At 39.7% G+C, this 14209-nt stretch overlaps 1 protein-coding gene across 1 annotated transcript in view; it reads right to left on the bottom strand.

Annotated features, from left to right (window-relative positions):
• Nucleotides 1-14209, bottom strand: part of ITGA2 (integrin subunit alpha 2) — a 147897-nt gene that overhangs the window by 108815 nt on the left and 24873 nt on the right. The gene's annotated exons all lie outside the window — the stretch shown is intronic.

Raw genomic sequence — 14209 nt, 5'->3', positions numbered from 1 at the left:
GCAGAGAAAATCAACACAAGTTCGAGGAAGTTGTGACATGAATCTCAATGTTATGCCTTGTTTCTGGCTCACAATACATTGTGATTAAATCAGCTACTTCTTGCACTTCCTGTTAACAAATTTAGTAACTCCAAATATACATGTAGAACCCAGAGGTCCAACATATAGCTTGTGGGACAAATGTCTTCTGCCTAAACTTAAGGAAAGCCCCTTTTCACCTCCAAATTTTAATTTAAAAAGTTAAACTTATCTACTTTTAATTTGTGCTCATAGGGCTAAACTCTTGTCCACTGTAAAAATACATTAAAACTGTTGAAACCAAAGCTTAGAGCCACCATCAATGACAACCAGGAGTTAGGATTGAAATGTGCCCAGTCTGACTACACCTCCACTAGCAGAAAATAGCTATCCGTTAAAGCCTTAGTAACTTCATTAAAACTGATCCATGACTACACTATGCTTGCAACTACACAATTTTGCATAAATAAAACTAATTAAACTGGATTTCCAGAATCTGTATTTTTGAAGAGCTACCATACTGAGGCACCCAGGGTTAAGGGCTTGCCCATTGGGCTTGGAGTCAGAAAGACCTAGATTAGGCTCATAGGTTCACCAATCTGGAGCTCTCAGGGACTTCAAAGGCCTTCTGGCACAGCCCTACCATTTTACAGATGATGGAAATGGGAGGCTGAGTGACTTTGTCTTAAGTAATCACAGGTGGGATTTGAACTCATGTCCTTTGCCTCCAGCATCTGTGATCTTTCCATTGGAATGTTCTTTCCACTGTACTCAAATCCTGCCTCAGACAATTACTAACTGTAACTGTAGGCAAGTCATGTAACCTATGTGTCCCTGGCAATTTACTGAGATTTATCTACTAAGTCATATCCTGTCCATGTAGTTAGAAACTCCCACAACTGGAGTTCCCCATAGTATGCTCAATAAATAAATAATAAATAATAATAATAAATAAATAATAAACTTCATCAAAAAATTCATGCTGCCCACAAAATGTTTTCTGGCCACTACTGAAAGAATCTGGACACTCCTGATGTTGAAATCAATTAAATCAATGTCAGTGCTGGTCCAGGAGTCAGGGAGACCAGAGTTCAAGTCCAGTCTCAGATACTTATTGGTTGTGTGGACCTTAGCAAGCTATTTAACCCATTTGCCCCAGTTTCCTCATCTGTAAAGTAAGGATAATAAAGTACCTATCTCCTAGGGTCCTTGTGAGGATTACATGAGATAACAATTGTAAAGTACTTACCACAGTTCCTGACACACAGTAAGAGCTATATAAATATCAGCTATTAGTATCTTAGGGGAACTGATTCCCAGGAGTGCCTATATAGAATTCTCATGAAGGAAAATTCTGAGGCTATGCAAGAGTTCACATCATGGGAAGATTTGTTTTTAGGGAATTGTTTTATTATACCAACTAATTTTCTTTAGGATATTCTCACAGAAATCTGATATGAAGAAAAAAATTGGAATTATTTCAACTCAATGGATTCTCTAAATGGTTAGAAAGCTTAAATTTGCCTCTGAAAAGAACCTAATAGCATTATGGCAATAGTTAAAAACTATTGTATTTGTGTGTCATGGACTTCTTTAGCAGTCTAGTAGAGCTAACAGACCCCTTTTCAGAAAAAAAAAGCTTTAAATGTGTAAAATAAAAAAAAACAAAATACAAAGGATTTCAAAATATATAATTTTTAAGGTCATGGACCACAGGTTAAAACCCCCTGCACTAAGAGGTAACTTGGTCTTTGGGCAAGAATTGCCCTCATCTTCTTCCTATCCCCAGCACGCACACACACACACACACTTATAGCTAGGCCATAGCTTCTGAGTTAAAGAAAGGAAATATATGAGTTCATCCCCAGTTTACTTCTCTACAGCCAGACTTACAGTAGGTAAAGTTAGTTCAGCCCCTGGCCTTCAGAGGGGGTTTGAAGGCCACAATTTCTCCACAATTTCTTTCAATGAATTTATATATAACTACAACTATAACTAAAAACTCATGAAAGAGCATGGCCGTTATTAGACTGGGAGTTAGCTGAGGACAAAATCCATTTTTTTATCCTTTCTTTGTATCCCTAGTGCTTAACACAGTGCCTGGTACATAATAAGCATTTAATAAATGCTTACTGACTGATTGGCCTTTTGGGTATAAGAATTGCTATTGGTAGTCTTGTCCTTGCCCAAATCTGAGACAGATAACTTCCAAAGTGGTGCAGCTTGAAAAACTCCAAATTCACATAAAAATGTAAGTGGAAAGAGGGAGATACGTGAGTCCTCCAGGGGACCCCCCCGCTTACCTCACCCACAATATCCTGAAATGACCCGTTACAACCTCGATAAGGATTGTGTGACCATTTCTTTTATGTTAATAATCCAGTCCCATTGAAAGCTTATTCAATCCAAACTACAATGTCCTATTAGAGTGATAGTTAAATATAGTGATAACTTAAAAATTACTGATTTCCTGAACTTTAATGTTGTCATTTCAATTTGGACCTGGGGATAGGTGTCAAAAAAAAAAGCAGAATTGACTGGGTTATGTAGTCCACTTATGCTCTAACCCTAGTAGCATCACACAAAAAGAGATAATTTCTTGAATTCTAACCAAGAATAACAGTAACAATTATTATTGGTCCCTTGTACAAGCCTTTAAAAACATTCTTCATAAGAAGATTTACCTAATGGTTCCACAAAACAATATTAGAATAAATTCAAAAGATTAGCAGAAAATGTAAAATACTACAAAAACAACTGACCTGGAAAACAGATTAAGAAGAGACAATTTAAGAATCATCTATCTGCCTCCTTGAATATCATGATTAGAAAAACAACCATCCAAATATAACATTTTAAGAAGTCATAAATAAAAACTTCCCAGAATTGCCAAAAGCACTGATTGAAGTCAAAATAGAAAGAATCCATAGTCAACTCTGGTAGGGGGTGGAGAGGAGCAAAGAAAACCATAGGGAAAAAAATGTTGAGGTCACAAGTCAAAGAAAAACACTGCAAACAGCCAGAAAGAAAAATCCAAGTACCCAAGGAATTACAGTCAGGATCACATAAGTTCACCCTTTGACCCAATATACCAGTCTTAGATATATAATCCAAATAAATGAAAGAGGGAAAGGATCAATAAGTACAAAATATCTATATCAACATTTTGTTGCTGTCGTTGCAGCAAAGAACTAGGAACTAAGTGGGTACCCATCAATTTGGGAATGGCTGAAAAAATTATATAAACGTAAACGGAATATTACTGCACTCTGAGAAATGACACAAAGAATGGATTCAGATAAACTCAGAAAGACTTATATGATTGACGGAGAGTCAAATGAGCAGAAGCAATAGAACAATTTCCATAATGGCTGCAGAACTGCAAAGAAAAATAACTCTAAAAGACTTGAAACTTTAATCAATGCTAAGACCGGCCATGACTCAGTTGGATGACCAATGATGAAGCATTCCACCCACCTCTTATCAGAAAGGTGATAGACTAGAAGAACAATCCTGAAATAGACATCTCATCAGTATCCTCTGCCCCGGGGTCTCTTACTCCTGGGGAGCTCCTCTTAGAACTTCCATTTAAGGAGGGCCCCAGGCCAGTAATCTCTTCATTTACTATGTGGATGCATACCTCTGGACTTCTCCAACATGCCCCACCATGCACACTGGGTGCCTTCTTTTCACCCCACTTCTGTGTGTAGTCTTCCTCTATTAGATTATAAGGTCCTTAAGGGCAGAGGCTATCTTTCTCTTTTGAATTCGTATTCACATAATAGTGCCTAGCACATAGTACATGCTTAGTAAATGTTTTTTTGTTGACTGAGCAATAGATAGAAGGAAGGAAGGAAGGAAGGTAGGAAAGAAGGCAGGAAGAAAGGAAGGAAAGAAGGAAAGAAGGAAGGAAGGAAGGAAGGTAGGAAGGAAGGCAGGCAGCCAGGAAGGAAGGAAGGAAGGAAGAAAAGTAGGAAGGAAGGCAGGCAGGCAGGCAGGAAGGAAGGAAGGAAAGTAGGAAGGAAGGAAGGTAGGAAGGAAAGTAGGAAGGAAGGAAGGCAGGCAGGCAGGAAGGAATGAAGGAAGGAAAGAAAGTAGGAAGGAAAGTAGGAAGGAAGGAAGGGAAGAAGGAAGGAAGGTAGGAAGGAAAGAAGGGAGGGAGTCAGGCAGGAAGGGAGGGAGGGAGGAAGGCAGGAAGGCAAGAAGGAAGGAATGAGTTCTTAAGTGCTTACTATGTGCCAGGCAATATGCCAAGCATTGGGGGTACAAGTAAAAAGAAGGATAGTCTCTGTTGTTGGTTTTGCTGATCTTTTTTTTCTTCTTTGTTATGAGGAAAAGGAAGAAAGGAAGTATACATTGGGAAGTATAGGTGTTATAAAAACAACCAGTCTTAACAAAAATGTATTTTAAAAAATAAAAATGAAATAATAAAGAAAATGGATTACAGAAATACGTCCACAGTGATTAACAGTGGAATATAAGGTTACAAAAGCTGAAGGAGTAAGAGACCTATATGGAAACTGGGCAGAGGGAACCTATGTGTAAAAAATGGGAGGAGGAGTTTTGTTTCCACGGAACTAAAGTTGTACTTTAGCAGAAATCAGGTCTCAAGGTCAGTCAGGTGAGAGGTCAGAGGCTTGTACGCATGCACATGCTTTTTGAGAAGGCAGTCAGGGGAATTAGAGAGGCCAAACCGCTTGAACCAGTTCAAGCTTATCTAGGATCTGGTCTTGGTCAAGAATCCAGGCCTACTTATTTGCATAGTTTGCATATGTTAAAGAGGGAAAGTAGGGGAAGTAAAAGAATGTAGTTTAATCCTAAACTAAGACAAGGAAAATCTAATTAACTTCACTTTTGCTTCTGTATCCCTATTATCCTACCTATATAAACTGTATAACCTAGGAAAACTATGTAAAAAATAAAGATTGTAAACTAACCATAACTCTAGCAGGATTGGAGGGAATGGTTCCCCCTGCTCCTGCAGCTGTATCAGTGTGAGTGTTCTAGTGAGCACTATACCCATTCTCTCAAGGAGCATAATAAAATGCCTTCCTCTGCCCACTTTGACCCTGAGTTCTTTGGGTGAGAATGGGCAAATCACATGGATCTTCCTAAGGTCAAGCGAAGGAAAGCAATGAGCAGCGGAAGCTCCTCTTGGGCTTATTCCCAGATCTTGCTTTGGGGTGTCCTGTGATTTCCCCACTGCGTTGTTAAGAGGGTACCACTCCAGATTCCCTTGGGGAACCCTGTGGTCTGCACAGCCTTCTTAAGGGAACATCACTTGGGTCTTCCAGCCCTGCCTTGGGAGCTTTGTGACCTTACCGCCATTCTAAGGGGCCATCACTTGGGTTCTCCTTAGGGTCTGACCCCTAGGAGCCCTGTGATCCCCACAGATTAAGGGGGGGCACCACTTGGCCTTCCCCTGGGAGTCCTGTGGTCTGCACAGCCTTCCTTAGGGATTATCACAGGGTTCTTCCTCAGGACTTTGGCCCTGCCTAGGAAGTCCAGTGATCCCCAAAACCGCGTTTCTCACATATGCATTCACCAACTTTCAGACATCTTGAACTAGATGTCAAGTCGACAAGTAAACTCAACAAGTCCCAAATGGAACTAATTATCTTTTATGTCTAAACCCTTCCCTGTTACTGTAGAGAGCAACGCCATCTTCCCAGTCCCTGAGGCTTACAACCCAGGAGTAATCCTCGATTCCTCATTATCTCTCATTCCACATATCCAAGCAGCTGCCAAGAAATTTCACCTCTGCAACATCTCTCAAATATGCCTTTTGCCATCTTTGTCATGGAGTATTTCTCAGCACTGAGGCGATCAGGAATCATTGACTTGTATATGATGTGATACTGGGGATGGGGAACTTTCACACACCCAGCCTGGGTGAGGTTGGAGCCCTCAGGGCTCTGAACAAGATATAACTGAGAGGAACTTGGTGTTTGACTTTTGGGGCATACTCATGGAAGGAGTGTTGAGACTCTGGGCAAGCCGTAACTGCCCCCATCTTTGCAACCCAGATAGATGTTGGTAATTCTCTGGTAACTATGTATTGTGATTTGAATCAGACAAGGTCTGTCTGTTGATGTTTGTAATTTCTGTTTGTATTTGCCTTGAAGTGCAGGGGGCTGATCTTTTCCCCCAGAACTAAGCGAATGATACATGTATGTTTCATTAAACTGAGACTGTTAACCCCTTAAAGTTGCTTTCCTTAGAAAAAGCAGATCAAAGAACCTATGTTAGCAGCCTTCTGTGTGCTGGTTGTTGTTGGTCTTACATAGCCACAGTAGCTGCTAGCAAATTGTTGCTACATCATGTTACCCCTGCTATTCAATAAACTCCAATGGCTTCCTGTTGCCTACAGAGCCAAATAAAACAATGTTCTATTTGCTATTCAAAACCCTTCGTAACCAACCTAACCCTCTCCTACCTTTCCAGTCTTCTTACACCTTATTCCCTTACATGTATTCCTCAGTCCAGTAACACTGGCCTCCTGGCTGTTCCATGAATATGATACTCCATCTCTGAGCTCTGGACATTTTCCCCTGCTGTTTCTCATGCCTAGAATGCTCTCCTTCTTCCACTCTGCCTGACTTCCTGGCTTCCTTTAAATTCCAACTAAAATCCCATCTTCTGGAAGTCTTCTCCAATTTAATTCTAGTGATTTTCCTCTGCTAATTATTTGCAATTTATCTTGCATATTGCTCACTTTCTAAAGTTTCTTGAGGTCAGAGGCTTTCTTTTGTCTTTTTGTACCCCCAGCACTTAGCAAAGTTCCTAGCATGTAGTAAGTGCTTAATAAATATTTACTGATTAATTAATTGATCAAGGCAAAAGAAATAAAATAAAATTAGCAGGTGAAGAAAGCGGATAGAAAGGAGGAGGGAGGAAGAGAAGAATCATATCAGTAGCTAAAGAACAGAGAAAGAGGCAAATTCTTTAAAAAGCAATGTCTAAAGGGAAAAAGGTCAACATTCCATTTATATTCATAGAATTCATAATAAAAAACTGTGAAACAATCATTGTGTGCCCAGATTTAAGTTAATAAGTATCAAAGATGGTTAATGTTCACAGAGTTCCTGTCCATACCTGCCACCTCCCCAGCTAAATGAGGATGAAAGGACCATAAATTAGGAGTGGAGGATGGCCCAGTGCCAGCAATCAAAACAAATAGTCTTATATTTCAGAATTTGTAGTTGTTGAAGGGGCGGAGCCAAGATGGCAGCCAGAAAGCAGGGACTTGCTTAAGCTCCCCCCCAGATCCCTCAAAACACCTATAAAAATGGCTCTGAACAAATTCTAGAGCTTCAGAACCCACGAAATAGCAAAGGGAAGCACGGCTCCAGCCCAGGACAGCCTGGATGGTCGCTGGGAAGGGTCTATCTCACAGAGCTGGGAGTGGAGTGGAACAGAGCCCAGTGTGGGCTGAGCCTGGACCAACCAGATGGGGAGCCGGGCGGAACAAGCCTTAGGGCCCTGAATCAGTGAGCTGTGGCAGTTACCAGACTTCTCAACCCACAAACACCAAAGACAACAGAGAAGGTTAGTGGGAAAAGCTGCTGGGACAGAGCGAAAAGAGTTCACAGTCAGCCACCCCCCCAGGGGCGGCAGAGGTGGTGCAGCTCTGAGGCTTCTTCCAGAGCTACAGCTGCAGTTGCCTCTGGCCCCAGGCTCACCAGGTGGGAGGAATTAAGCGGCAGATTAGAGCAGGAGTGCAAAGCCTGCTTTGTCCTGCCTGGATCTGGGCCACAATCCTGGTTGGGGTTTTTGGGGGAGAAGGAGCGCTGCTGTGGCAGAGCTTGCTGTGTAGAAGGAGCTCTGAAAATAGCAGTGCTTGGACCCTAAAGCTTGGGACAAAGTACTCTCTACTCTACATGCAGTAGTACCCCAACAAAAAACTCAAGGGTCAAGTAGTTGGCTGGGAACATGGCCAGGCAGTGAAAACGGTCTCAGATTCAGACTCAGACTTTGGAATCTTTCTTTGGTGACAAAGAAGACCAAAACATACAGCCAGAAGAGGTCAACAAAGTCAAAGAGCCACATCAAAAGCCTCCAAGAAAAATATGAATCGGTCTCAGGCCATGGAAGAGCTCAAAAAGGATTTGGAAAACCAATTAAGAGAAGTAGAGGAAAAATTGGGAAGAGAAATGAGAGAGATGCAAGAAAACCAGAATTTGTAGTTGTTTCCCTTCAGTATCAACATTATGAAGACTGCTTCTCCTAATCCCAGCCCATTAATATCTTAATAATAAATTCCATTGACCCTTAAGTATTTTTAAACAAAAAGCCTTCTTTGATAATTAGGGAACGTTCTGATACAATGAATCCTCAATGAACCAACAGGGGAGTGACTGGCACATAGTAGACACTTAATTAGATATTTATTAGAATTTGTTGAACTATAGCTTTCAGAAAATGAGGTTTTTTGGTGAACCTTTTAAGCATCACAGTCATTTTATTTTTTTTTCTTTTTTCTTTTTTTTTGCTCTTTGGCAGGGCAATTGGGGTTAAGTGACTTGCCCAAGGTCACACAGCTAGTACATGTGTCAAGTGTCTGAGGCTGGATTTGAACTCAGGTCCTCCTGACTCCAGGGCCGGTGCTCTACTCACTGCGCCACCTAGCTGCCCCCGTCACAGTCATTTTAAATCAAACTTTGTATATAAAAAAACTTTCTAAAATGTATTGATTCATTTTTAGCCATAGCAAGTGCAGAATAATAACATAGCTGATTTTTTTTGTTGATTGAATATTCTTGTTCAGGTACAGTTTAGCCTAGGTGGCTTCTGAAGTCCTCTCTAACTGGTATTCTACATGAGGTGATCAGGGCCTACATGAGGCGACTAGCAGCATGAGTGGAAATAACAGGACAGAGTAAGGAAGAAGACCAGGAGGAAGATCTGACCACACCTGAGGATCATTCTGTGAAGTTTGGATTCAGTCAAAGGGACACACTTGAGGACCTAGACGGCCACATGGGGCCTTGAGGCCAAAGGTTCTCCACCCCTGACCTAGACTATCCCAGAAGCCTAAGTTACAATATTAATCTCCTTCTCCTCAAAAGAAAACACACAGCAAGGATCATTAACCATCTTTTTTGCCCTATTCTCCTCCAGGCCACCTTAAAAGATCTTGAAAATTCAGGTTTGTGTTTCAGGTCAGACTAATAGGCCAATGATGCCTTAAAAAAAGTCTTCCCACTTGCTTACTGATGGTTAAAATTCCTTGAATAATGGAAAAAGCCTTTCATTTCACAATTAGATAAAAGGTATGACATTTAAATGCATAATTTAGATAGCAACGATGTGACTGAGGGTCAACGAAAGTAGCCATTCAAACTAGGTTTAGTGGTCCCAGATGTCTTCCTGTTTTGATAAATAAGGTAGAGGAGAAGGAAGACAACAAGAGGACGCTGACTGAAAAAGGCCTGGGGGCAGGGGGAGGTTGAGAGGGTGAGTATAAAGAGAGGAGGCTAAGGAGGAAGAAGATTCTTTGGTTGATTTTTATTTTTTTGCTGTTTACTTTCAACTAGGAGGAGGAAAACTAGAAGTCGTTTGGTTACATTCTTGTCATGCAGCTGCAAATATAGGCAAGTCAGTTCTGCATGATGTATAAAGTGTTTCTTTTTTTTCTTAATGCCATCAACTTTGGACAAAGGAGCTTACTTTTTTTTAGTACCATCTACTAGCACTCAGATATATTTATCTATTGCCTAAGTGGGTGGGGGTGAAACAGCTGTTGTTATCTTCCAGTGGAGAATGGGGATAGGTAGAAAGGACATAAATATGAAACATATTTGGTATAGTATTTATACACTCAAATGAATATTTTGGCAGTTAATTTCATATCTTATAAACAGGAGAAAAAAAACCTTCCTTGCTAAGGCGGCGAACTCTGAGTGTGAATGAACATGGTATATACCATCACGTTTGTTTGATTGGTTGTTTAGTTTTGGTGAAATTCTTTTTATTTCTTCTTTTTTTTATTCTTTGTTATAAGAGATAGCTTACTGAGAAGGGGAGGGATATATTCAGAAATAAAAGTGATATTAAAAACAAAACAAAAAGATGTCAATATATTTTAAATTAAAAAAAAATACAAGAAAAGCTCAATATTCAAAATCCAGTCTCCTGAAGTTCAAATGATAGTATTAAAGTCCTAGAACAATGACAAAACATTCTTCTTGTCTTTCTATTATCATTGAATTCAGTTATTATAATATTTTCAAGAGGATGAGGGTTCTCTCAATATCAATTTTTCTCAACTGTATATAACAGACCTGTGTTACTATATAAATGATATAGTGTGGTTGAATAGGCACAAAAACCCATTTTGAACCAATTATATTTAGTCAAGATTCAATACTGCTAGGACCAAGGAACAGAATCCCATTTACTGAACTCGGAAAGGAGTTGGGATTATGCATTTCTCTATCAGATAAGTGCATGTTTCCAAAGTGACTCCAGAGGACTTATGATGAAATCTTTTATCCACTTCCAGAAACAGACTCAGAATGAAGACAGCGACAGTATACATTCAGAGGAAGGACCCTCATGAATGATCTCCCATCTTGGTGCCTTTGCACAGCCTATTCTCCATGCCTCATGTGTACTCTCTGTTTACCTCTTCCTTGCAGAAATCCTAGCTTCCCTAAAGACTCAATCCATGTGCCACCTCCACAAGGTCTATTCTGACCTCCCCAATTTATCTGGTATCCTTTTTTACTCAAAATATGAACTTGAGGATATTGTTTCTCAGGTCTACCTATTATTAATGTACATGTTGTCTCCTCCACCAGAATGTAGGTACCTTGAGGGCAGGGGACTATTTTTGCCTCCCCAGAATTTAGCACAGTACCTGGAACATAGTAAGTGATTAATAAATGCTTGTTGATTGATATTCAACCATGAACCTACCATGTTTAAGAATATACCCCATGCTCTGCTTCAATAATGTCATGTAATTTTACAAAGAACTTTCCTCTTAATGGGCTACTCATCACATTTTACATATATGCTTCTTGTTTTACATCACATTTATTCTCAAATATATTCTTCCTCCAGTGGAAAAGGCACTGTATCTACCTACAGTTAATGATCTTGAGTTCATATCTCAATTGTGACAGCAACTAGCTGTGTGACCTTAAGGGAAGTTACTTAACCTATTTGGCTTCAGTTTCTTAATTTTCCAAATAAGCGGGTTGGACTAGATAGTTTTTGAGTCCCTTCTAGACAGAATGAAAGAGCCTAGTACTCCTTCAACTATACCATTCTTCCTCCTCTATTCTTTGTTGGGAAATCGAGCACATCCCTTGCTATCTCATTTACACTACCAATTTGCTTAGCAAACTCTTTTCTTGTTTATAACATAAAGGCAACTTTCAGCAAAGCTCTGGTCAAATGAGCCCAAATTCCAAAAACGAAGTTTTACTATAATAGGATCCTTGTTAGTGAAGAAGGTCACTGGTCTTCAAGGTAAATTGAATTCTAAGCTTGATCATTTGAAAAATTTTTCATGAATAAGGCTTGATAATAGAGGTCATCTCTATAATAACTAAGCCAGGTTTTGTGTGGATTACAAGTTGATGCAACACTATTAATTAATCCATACTTCGTGGTGTTTTCGCGGATTTTAACAACCGCATGAAAGTGTGATTACTTTTACTTCTAATCCCAAAACTAGACCTTTCCACTGCAAGATGTAAACTTTCAAGAATGTTGAGCAGGCAATGTCATTATAATTGAACTGGCATTACAGTCAAAGAATCCACTATTTAAAGCAGAGTTAACTTCAACAAGTGAATGATCCTTTCAATCCTACTCCCTAACCATAATATTAGGGCATCTACTTTCCATTTCAAATCAGTAGATTCCATGGAAATCTTACATAAATGGCTTTCAGGATTTTTAAATTGAAAATGTAAGCCACTAAATGGGGCTATGTATTTCCACCTGTACAGAACTCTCAATACTCAGATTAATCTGTGATCTAATTAATTTGAGAGTTCTCTTCAATGATGCAGATTGCAAATTCATCCCTGACTGCCTATCCTGTGCATCTCATCCATGAGTTCTCAGAAGTTCACCCCAGAGGATCCAACCGTTTACTGTCTACAGGCCTTCCTTGATTCCTCTTGACCTCAGGAGAGTACCAGCAGAGTTCTCTGGCCATTCATTCACCTGTCTTCTTCTCTTTTTGTCTTACAGTTCCTTGTCAACATCCTTTTCTCCTGCTCTTCAGGGTCACTTGTTGGTTTTAATGCATTACAACTGCTCACACCCACTACACACCTTTCTATTGTCCTACTGCTCATTTTTAGTTCCTCAGAAACACAGATGTTCCAGATCTCACTGGCATATAGCAACATGCACCTCTAAAATGTTTGTATTAAAAAGATGGGCTTGTGCTGTTAAGAGAAGCTTGGGGGAAGGGGGAAGTGTCAATAAAAGTGTTTTATAATTTCCCAAAAGCAATTCTAGCCATTCTCCTCCTTCTTTTCCACTCTGGGCCGGGCTCATTATCTACCTCTACTCTATTCAAGACATATATATCTACAAGATATATAGTTGTTGTTGAAAAAGCTCTATAGAGTATTTAGATGAATATTGAAATCTAAGCAATAGACGAATTCTTTATCCATTTAGGATTTTCTGTGTGGATGTCAGGCCAAACTCCTCTGAAAGATGACAGATCTTTTCTAGAAGGCTCTGCATTATTCTGGGGCTTGAGAATGCTTGGTGAGTGTCTTGTTATTGTTGCTTAGTCATTTAGTTAGATCTGACTCTTTGTGACCTCACTTGTGGTTTTCTTGGCAAAGATTCTGGAGTAGTTTGTCATTTCCTTCTCCAGTTCATTTTATAGAGAAGAAAACAGAAGCAAACAGGGTTTAGTGACTTGCCCAGGGTCACACAGTAAGTGTCTGAGGTCAGATTTGAAATCATGTCCTCCTGGCTCCAGGGCCAGAGCTGTATCTACTGTGCCACCCCTTTGGTGAGACTATATCTCCCTGTTTTATGCCTTGCCTGATGTTTATTAACAAGGAGAATCCTAAATAGGATTATTTCTTTTGTTACATCTTTTAAGAAATGTAGAATGATCTTAATATATGGGTGGGAAATACCTTGTTGTAAAAGAGCCAGTAGGGTGGTATTTTGTTCTTCCAATTCAAATGATTTTTCATACCCAACAATCGTTACAATGGTATATTATATTTTCTAAAGGGCAGAGGGATAAAAGAGACTCCCTGTCCTTTCCTATTAAGCTGTTTGCTATAACAAGGAGAAAGGCCCTTGTTTTCTTTATATAACCCTCAACCAAAGATGCTCCTACACACTTAGAGCACAGGAAGAAACTTTGTGGTTCACTGGAAGAGGGGGGCCCTCTTTGCAATATTTTGCATGGATACATTAGAACTTAGATTTATACCACTGGTCTCTGCCATTCACTCCAAAATTGTGATTGAGCAAGGCACGCTGTGAGTGAAGATGGTAAATGAAGAACATAAGTAAGTCTATACAGAGGGAATCTGAAGAGGAAAGGGGAAAGAAAGGAGCATTTATATGGCACCTACTATGTGCCAGACATTGTACTAAGCATTTTTTACAAGTACTATCTCATTTGATCCTCATAACAACCCTGTGAGGTAAGTACTGTTAATTCCAATTTACAGTTGAGAAAACTGAGGGAAGCAGAGGTAAAGTGACTTGATCAGGGTCACAAAGCTCGTAAGTGTCTGAGACCATATGTGAACACTGGTCTTCCTGACTCTAGACCCAGTGCTTTATCCACTGTACCACTAGGTGCCTCCCACCAGTTAGAATTCTACCATACACAAAAGGACCGACTGGACTCAGCATTCTGGGAATACTACCTCTCAATGCTTTCTTTTCAATGGTCAGATAAAAAAAATCTTAAGGTGTCATTAGAACATCAACTGTCAGAAGAAGAAATAGGAAACTTCATAATATACACATTATCCCTACCCTTCAAGTGGTGAAATATTTTAATTATTACAAACGTACATTGCAATCTTTAGAGGATTCTCTTTTTAAAAATGTCAATGGCATTACACTGCCTCATTATTTTGATATCAAACATTAAACGGCTCATATTTACACAGGCTTTAATATCTGCACAACACTTTACATACATTATCCCATCTGCTAAGTCAATATTTAAACTTTCCTG

This window comes from Trichosurus vulpecula, chromosome 1 (assembly GCF_011100635.1).
Source record: "Trichosurus vulpecula isolate mTriVul1 chromosome 1, mTriVul1.pri, whole genome shotgun sequence".
In the NCBI taxonomy this organism is placed as follows: Eukaryota; Metazoa; Chordata; class Mammalia; order Diprotodontia; family Phalangeridae; genus Trichosurus; species Trichosurus vulpecula.
The sequence above is the reverse complement of the archived record's forward strand: the minus strand, read 5'-3'. Positions and strand labels throughout refer to the sequence as shown.